The sequence below is a fragment of the Amblyomma maculatum genome, chromosome 1 (genome assembly GCF_055883805.1).
Source record: "Amblyomma maculatum isolate TAMU_Amacu chromosome 1, ASM5588380v1, whole genome shotgun sequence".
NCBI lineage: Eukaryota > Metazoa > Arthropoda > Arachnida > Ixodida > Ixodidae > Amblyomma > Amblyomma maculatum.
The window spans coordinates 84,693,533-84,702,841 of NC_139344.1; the positions used below are offsets into that span (position 1 = coordinate 84,693,533).

The following is a 9,309-nucleotide window of genomic DNA, read 5'->3' on the forward strand; positions in this document are numbered from 1 at the left end:
AGAGCCATACAGGCCTGCGCCGCCTTAACATGCCGTCTCAAATCCAGTGCTATTTTTTGGTTCTGACTTATGCCCAAGAGTCGCTCTGCAGTTCCGTATATTCAAGTCTCACTGCCTCGACGCTTTTACTTTGCACTAGGATAGCGTAATCCTCCCGTTTACCTGTAGGAATGCTTGCCTTAACGTCAGTGGAATAGCAGTAGGCTTGTGTAGAGCTCTGAAGCGATGTGCTACAAAAAAAGAAGTAATAATAGAGTGAAATCTTAGCGCAGCCGCCCCGGCTCTTGCACCTTTCTAGTTCGTATAAAGTGTCGGGGGAAACAAATATATATATATATATATATATATATATATATATATATATATATATATATATATATTTATATATATATATATATCCCTTAAAATTGGGCATCTTTTGCTGCACAAAGCACTGCTTCACAGCTTTATATACAAACATGTTCACGTATTTACTATCAGGCGGGAATAAGGCACACCCCTCATAGATAAAGCTCAATTTTTACCTTTTTACGGTCGGCTGTAGAGAGTAACTATAGTTACTACAGTTATAGTAACTATATTTATAGCCTCAGATTCGTGTTTCGAGGTTCACAAGCAGTGAATATTTTTCAAGGGGTACGAAGAATGGCGTACGTATGTGGTGATGTCTGATTCTGACCTGGTAGTACACGAATTCAATGCTTTCTGTTCTTTGCTGCTCTCTTTGCTGTTCTTTGCTGTCAGGGTTGAATGGATGGTGAACTGGTTCACCTTGCTTTTCAACAGTGTACGGGACCCATATATACATTACTCACAACGCAGCTTTCACTTTAAGAAATCCTGTCAAACTATAGCGAAGTTTTTTCACAGCAGTGCGATAGGTATTATCTTTTCTTTGTTATTTTTTCTGCAGAAATCTAAAGACTTGCTTCAATTCAATTGTTCTTTTCTACTGCGCTGTGCAAAAACTGAGTAACGCTGATCATGCAACAAAATGGGCATTGTGTTTGATAAGGTGCTCTGAAACAAAGCATCCTCTATAGATACAACTGTACAAAGGAAAAAAAAGTAATCAGTTAAATCTATTCTCCTTGTTTCTCTAGCCTGACTGTTCTCGTCCTTAAAGGGACACTTCAGCACTTTTTGCCAAAATTGGGCTTTCAGCGCAAACCCACATTTTTTTCATGCTGCGAACTCGAATGTCAGATCGAAATAGACACAAAAAAGCAGCAGTAGCTTCGTCCTTTCTTTTTTCTTTTTTTCTTTTTTTCAGCAGAAATGTGCAGCCCACGCGACGGAGCACACCGCGAGTCGCGCCGCTGCCTGTGATTTGGCAAGCCGTCGTGTGACGACATTCTGAGGACCGGGGAAGCTGCCGATGCGGCTCCTTCGCTGCGCTGAGTGCTGATCGCAGCTCTCTGTGGTTCTGTGAATGTCATTATGGCACGCCATTTCCATTCGAATGACCATCTGGATTTTTACCGCATGTATCCGTACCAGATAGGCCGACAAACAATGCAGCACTTCCGTTGTGGGGAGCGTAGATTTAGCATGAAAACTTGCTTTGGTTACAGTGAGGCATTTTGAAAAGTAGTGTGCGTCATTATTAGCATTAACTACATGGCCCTCAGTGAAGCCTCGGCCAGCATATTCCTGAGAAGGAAGGGCAACTAACAATGCCCTAGCCGACTACCTCCGTCTCAGGCCTCTCGCCCCGCCCGAAAGGTCATTGTTTTGAAAAATGAACCCAAAGCTTGGTGTACCAAATCCTGCTTTGAGTGCCAGTCGTGGTACCTTGGGGAAACGAAGAACTTTATAGAAAGGGTGAAGCAGTACACAGCTGCCACCCGACAAATGAACAATAAGCGAAGCGCGGTTGCCGAGCTCTACATTGCATGCGAGGCATTGAAGGGGCAATTGTAGACAAAGTCAAATGCGCGCAGTATTCTGCTTGAGTCATACGACAATTAGCAGACGTTGAAAGGCTTTCCTTTTTATCGTACTGTCACAATACACGTTTAGTGAATTGACGTCTGACGTATGTTGAAAGCCAAGCTGCAGCTCCTCCGCACCCATACCATCATGAGAAAACCATGTTCTGAAATGTGCTTTCCGTCATTTTCATTTTTAATTTAATTTGCATCTCCAAACAAGACAGGACTATGTGAAATGACGAGGCAGAAATGGGTGCAAAATCACAAGGTCATATATATGAGCAACTTCGAAGATTGCTTGCTTGGACGCATCGAAGGAAATCTCGCTCTGTGCGCTCCATACCTGATTGCGCCCATACTCAGCTGAACGGTATCTGCCTTATCTTCTAATAACGCTCCCGTAGGGGTTTCACGAACGTATCAAGCATGTGCTGTGCTGGAAAGGCTCTCGCAAAGCCGTCACAATCTAGCTGCGACACAACAGCGGGCTCGCCTTAATCGTCTGCTCGCTTGCAAAGATGATCAGCACGTGCTGCTAATAAGTTGTCCGATGTTTATCACAGAAGCTGTTGCGTGGAGCTTTGCGAAAAAAGCGTCACCGACTCTCTCTCTTGAGTCGGCGACGCTCAAAATGGCGGTTTCAAAGCGTCGGCGCTCGGCGAGCGGAAAGCATTGCTTAGGTGCTGTATGCATGTTTGAGAGTCGCTGCTGGCGTCGAAAGGGCCAAAGGAGGCAGATCGCCGCGCTGTGAGAACAAAGGCATACAGAACAAGCGGTTCTACACGGAGCGTTGGCCTCTCCTCGGGTTGCAACTGCCGCAGCTGCGGGCAGGCGGAGAATGCTGAGAAGTGTGCGGTCACATGGTCGTGGCGCTCTGCTCTCGACACGCAGAGAGCGTTCCCGTGGGAGGACAGTTACACCCTTGCTCAGCGTGCTCCTGCACTGCTCTGTACTGACTGCTCAGCGCCTCTGGTCTCGTCCCCCCAACCGAATGTGCCATAAGTTGACGTGTTTTGTACGTCTGCAAAGCACGCAAGACGAGGAACAGCTCCCGCCAAAAGCTCCCTCCGTTGGCTCCGAATGCCTCCGGCTCCTCAAAGTGACGTCACGACGGACGGAGAAGCGAGGTTTCGCTCTCCGCTTTGAATTGGCCGCTTTAAGTCAGCTATTGCGCAGTAGTTTTATGCATAGTCGAAAAAAAAATAACTTCACAGACATGATCAACAAATAATCTACTTAAAAATTATAGCATTGGCACATTTGAAAACCGCTGCAGTGTTCTTTGAGATATGAGACCCATCAACCATGTTTTCCGAAACTTTTTACGTTTATGTTGTTAGCAGACACTCAAATAAATTAAGAGAACTAATTTATTTAGGTCGCATTAGGAAATTAGGTGGATGTCAGTCCACAAGAAGAACGCGCCTGTGCGAACTCCGCTATTGCGATTCGTGTCCGTTCTATCGCTCGGTCCAGCTTCGACTGACTCTCTCGGTATTCACATTTCACGCCCACACATCCGTTCTTACCACCGGGTCGAATCCCTGGTACCGACGCGTACACCAGTCACACACACGCACACACGCACACTGCTGTACACATCAGACAACTCGCTCTCTCTCCTCATGTGATCTTGCTGCGGCGACGGCCATGAGAAAGTTTGTTTTAGCCTTGGCTGGGCGCGGTGTCGGATAGCGGCGTCAGCGTTCGATGGTCAAGGTAGACAGTGCCTAAACGGGCGCTTTGGTCGGCGTAGCACTGACAATGTCGATTCGTCCACCTTGCTCAGACTCGTTCCAAACGATCTTTACACGCTTACTTTGTTATGCGGGCGCTCACTTGTTATTTTGAAGCGCTTCACTACGTCATGTATCAGCCAACGTCAACCTGTCAGGCCACTTGACCTCCAAAGCGCCAGCGGTCGCAGTGTGACAGATTAGTCATGGTACAGCGTATAATAGAGAGTTTTAGTACTGCGTAGTGAGCGCTACGTACGCACAGCCCACGTACTTTGCGGAACGCTACGCCACGGTCGCGTACATGCCACAGAAAGACTTTTAGTAGGGCGGAAGCGTATACGTACGCAGGGGTCTGAAAGCTAACGCGGCAAGCGCAGTAGCCTGTGCAGTGCCATCTCGCAGCCATTCAAGAACTGAATTTTCCAGCGCAGGAAATCCCGCTTCTTTGTTTTTCCGACAGGCGAGAGATGGAACCCATGCTGCAAAGGTGCTGATTTGGTTCGTCGTTGTTACAGAGGATGAGGATATAATTAATAACTTTAACCGAATCGGAGCACTACCCCCAGCAAACGTAGTAGAAAACGAAAATTAACAATACAACCCCGTGCAAATTTAAAATTCGAAGAAGCAAACCGTTTTTCCGAAAGAAACAATGTCATATGCCAAAGCAGTTTTCCGAGTTAACAGTGCGCCTATGATGTCATCATTCAGTGCACAGTAACTATGAACCTCGGAGAATACACTGCGAAGCTATACGAAGTCTCATTAGAGAGGCGGAGTATATTTAAAATGCCACGAAACGCATACCGTAAAAGTCGACACCATGGCCCATAGGCAAAAAAAACTTACCAAAATAATTTTCCGGTTTAGGCCAGCCCCAATGAACACGGCAGATGGTTAAAAGTTAGCGAATGTTTTGAAGAAAAAGTATGACAAAATATGCTACAGCTTTTTTGGAGCCAAGCAATATTTAACGCGCCTCGATGAATCTGCGTTGTAAAAACCTGCATACGCCTGAAATTTAGCTGTCTGCTCTTCCGAAAGTTTCAACGTTCCCTCTTAAAGGCGACCGCTCAAATGATACAAGCCATTAAGCTAAAAGCAGTCATCGCTCGGCACGAAAAACGAACCTTGCACAACAGCAGACGACCAACAGTCCGTCTGCTCACACGAATGTCATTCGCGGTCGCCGGCGTCGTCTGCGATCGAATAGAGCGTCGGCTGCGCCGCCGTCTGCTACAATCAACCGTTCCCCTCCGAAATGCCTTTTGAATCTAGTTTTGTCTATGAGCTGCTTAATTTGAATGAAAGGTATTAAGAAAATTTAGTACATACGGCAGCTGTATACGAGAAGCTTCTGCGATTGGGAGAAGCACCCAGCGCATAGCGAGCGTGTGTGCAGCATGTGCGGCTTCACAACACATATTTTAGAGCCGTTTATAAATAGATTACCCGCGGAAGGACTCAGCATACTTTGCCACACATTTATTCAAAGTACTCGCCAACATTTAATGATAGGCAGCCTCCATTGGTACTGTACTAAACAAGAAAGATATTGCGGTAAGTTGTGTTTACATGTTTTCTAAGATCCCTACCAGCTCGTACCCCTATAAGTCACGCAGCGTTATATAGATACTCCGCCTTTGAAATGGCATTTCATATTTTCACAATCTGTTCTTGGATGTTTGTAGTTGCTCTATACCAAAAACAAAATCATAGGTGCCCCCGTGAAGACATAAAATGGCTTTGAAATCTTTCGCTTCCACATATTCTTGAATACTGCGTTTGTCTATAGGTGTGAAGCCCATGGAAAACTTCGTACTTACTGCTTCAAGTTTCAGAGATCCTGGCGACGAAATACACCAGCTAGAAGTTGGAGCGTTCGCGCAGCGCATTCATAGACAACTTTTGCGTCGCATAAGGCAATCCGCGCCCTCTATTGCGGAGCAACAAATGAATTAATATTTACTTCTTGCGAAACGTCAAATCGCCTGCAATGAAAAGAAAAGAAACGAACACGCGCTGCGTGTTTGCTGCATATCATGCGCGGCCACATAGCCAAACGTGTCTGTCGAGCTTTCTCATACGCGAGAGCAACACGCAGACGGTTCAGCGAACGTACGCAGATGTAGGGATTTCTGCGTACGCGAGCAACGTATACGCAGTACGCAAGAATCGTGATGCGTATGACGCATGCGCAGTAAGCAGCACGCAGGCCGCCTACGTACGCCAGGGTTCTGCGTATGCTTACGTACGCAGTGCTAAAACTCTCTAATGTTCCACCCCTTTACATTTGACCTTTTAGGGCTGATAAAGTATCACGTGTTCTCTCTTGTAGTTGATGGCGTCCTCGACTCGGCAATATAATCCCTGCAAAAACCAGTTCTGCCCATGTCTAAACCTAAGCCTAACCAAAGCAAAGCAACATTTTCGCTTCCTCTGAATGGGTTTAGCAGGGTTAAGCCTCAGCCATTTTTCGCGAATAATTCCTATGATTTTCTGAAATAATTGCCGTGCTTTCACTGAGCACCGGACGTATGGAGGTACGAAACAATGACAACCAACTTACCTTAATTGGCCAAATGCGAAGTATATGTGTTCCAGTGGCAGTTAAAACGGCTGCGGCGATGGCGTAGTTCACTGCCCAGCGTAGTGCCCAGCGAAGCTGCTCATTTAACGCCGCCGCGGATTGGAAATAGACTCGCGGCGATATATTTATTTTAATTTCTTTCAACACCGTAGAGGTACTCACACAGACAACGGCTAAGCGGCTGAGTGCAGGGAGCTCCAGCGCGTCGCCCATATATAAGGAACATGAGAAAAGAAATGCTTTAGCATTAAAAAAATAACATTTTTACGATTCACTGATTAATACATTATTGCTTTGCACACGGCGACAAGCGAAACATTTCGTCCCAGTGCTTCTTGCCTCTTCTTTTTTTTTTTGAGGACGACTTAAACTCGCTCTTCAAGCGATACCTTCTAGTCTAACTTGAATAAGGATGCAACATCATGCGGTCTTCGATTAAATTAAATTTCGCCTTTTTGATAGGCACCACGACGACGGGTAAAAACGACGAAATTGACGCGCCACCAAATGAAAACGGACTCTACTTCTGCTTTTCGCATTATGGTTTCGATTTATGGGGTTTAACGATTCAAAGCAGGATGGGTTTATAGAAGAGCTTCGGATTGATTTCGACCACCAGGGGTTCTTCAATGCGCACTGACGTCGCACTGCACACGGGTGACTTGCGTTTCGTCTATGCGCACGCGCCAACTTGCGCCAGGAGTCGAAAAGTAGATGCTTTTGGCGCACCTTCATGTGGCGCTCCACGACAGAACTAGCGCTGCTCGCGTCTCGCACCGCGCACGCTTCAAGTCCAGGTACGAGGTTCAGTATCTGAGTGCCCTAACCACTGATCCATCTTTGTGGGGTGATGCTCATGCCCAACTCCTTCTGTTTCGATAGCGGCCCTGATGTGCAGCTTAGAGCAGATTAGTCGAAGCTCGCACTTTTCCTCCCAACAGTACGTGAGTAGAACAAAACGGTATTTGATTTAAATTTAGGTTCGTCAAAAGGAAAGCACGCGACTCAGTAGAGTTAGAAACCATATAAGTGTGATGAGGGCCTTCTAAATAAGGGTGATTGACTTGGTGTACCCTGCGAGAGCATTGTACTGGGGGAAACCGTCACCTTACGATAGCTACCGCTTACCAACGTGCCCGATACAGACAAGACCATTTTGGACGTTTCTGGTTTTCTTTTCTTTTCGAGGACAATGCCTTTGTATCTTATTTTACCTGCTTCATTTTGGATTGAAGCTCTCTTAAAGAAAAATCGCATGGTTTTTGCTTAATTGCTGGGTTATAACGTCGCTAATAATGAACTCCCACAGAACATTCTTATGGAAGAGCGCTTTTGAATGATGCTTCAACCCAAATTTGAGATAGAAGTGTGGTCAGAGGTTCGCTGACATGCGTTTCAGTACATGCGTTTCAGGACCTCTAGTTAGCAACACAACAATATATGGGCAATTGACAGTGCCGAAAACAACTGCCTGAACGCGAACTTGTTACCTCATGCCCCTCAGTTTGTTCTTGTTCTCCAGGGAGCCATGTGCCCGATGGTAGCCGTATAATCACTTGTCAGCTGCTGGTGCTTCGCGTATTTTGGAGCATTTAGACGAAACTGGATGCACGAACTGGAAGCTTTGACGTAGAAACGACCGCCGCGGTGTGTCCAGCAGCTTTGCTTGTTGTCACTAGCGTTAGCAATGGCCTCGATTAATGCTTGTTTTTTTTTTTTTTTCATCTTGTTTCCATGTTCTCGGCTGTAGTTTAAAACGCAATGATATAATTTTTTTCTAATAAGTGAGCGTCATATTTCTGAGCAGCCAGCAGACGCGCGCAAACTGTGACTCACACGTGGTCTCTCGCCAGTGTGAGCGGAAGCGCATCTCGCGCCTTGACTTCTCTGTCGCGGCCTTCAAGCCTATGGCCTGATCGGATGGGCTCTATTGTTTGCGTCCACTATCACCGAGGTGGCGTGTTTCTGACAGAGGCGTCTGATTATTCGTTTTACGCCCCCGAACTATCAGCGCTACGTACCAAACATATGAACATATAAAAAAGAGCGCTTTATCGGTTGTTTCACTTTGGTGTGTCTGAACAGTGGGGAACAACATACAATGAGGTGTCAAAGAACGTTATAAAAGTAATGATTATGCCAGTGAGAGTGGAGAACAACGCATAAAGTGAAACGCAAAAGAAGAGGGCACTTGACTATCAGCCGCCGACGCAACCGGACGTTGGAGGGAAAGAGAAAGCGAGAGGAGGGGGGGGGGGGGGAGGGGGAGGGATATTATTGAATAGGGCCACTCCACAGCCGGTCACTCAGCAACCGCGAGCTGTTTTGCGCAGCTTTCTTGCCTGCCTTTGCTTTAATTATTGTAGTGATAAGATGGGGGGGAGAATAGGACCTGGTGAAACGTTGAACTGTACAGAGGCGCGGCGCCGACACGACCTCCCATTTATGTCATTTCTTACCTCACCGACCGCCACCACAGGAAGCGGCTTCCTTTCTTTCTTTCTTTCTTTCTTTCTTTCTTTCTTTCTTTCTTTCTTTCTTTCTTTCTTCCTTTCTTTCTTTCTTTCTTGTTCTTTCTTTCTTTCTTTCTTTCTTTCTTTCTTTCTTTCTTTCTTTCTTTCTTTCTTTCTTTCTTTCTTTCTTTCTTTCGGTTGTGTCTTGTATTTTCAGCCCGGTGTTTTTCTCGAAAACATTACGGGAGGCTTTTCTGCACCTCAGGCAATCCAAGCTTTTCTTGTCACCTACCGCTGTATGACCCGTACATACAACGTACAGCGGGCTTCTTTAATTGTATAATTCAAAATGGGCGCGAGTGTAGGTAATTACTTAAAATTAGTCAACCAACCTGTTAATCAACATGCCTCGGCTGTGAATATTCAGATGGAGTCCATGCCTTATCTCTTCTCAAACTCATATTGTGATATCCGTGAATGTAAGGATGCGTCCTCTTTTGTCTGAGGTTTATCCGAGATTCTTATTGCTAAGCAAGAATCCACTCAGCCTTTCACTAGTGGAAATCAAGAGCACTTGAGACTGTTCCGCCCCT

The 9,309-nt window shown here is 46.0% G+C and overlaps 1 long non-coding RNA gene across 1 annotated transcript in view; it reads right to left on the reverse strand.

The window, feature by feature from the left end:
* Positions 1-5,774, reverse strand: part of LOC146202998 (uncharacterized) — a 115,234-nt gene extending 109,460 nt beyond the window's left edge. The window contains exon 1 of the long non-coding RNA XR_014702328.1: positions 5,500-5,774. This is a non-coding gene — a long non-coding RNA (uncharacterized LOC146202998). The remainder of the gene's footprint in view (positions 1-5,499) is intronic.
* Positions 5,775-9,309: the final 3,535 nt, after the last annotated feature.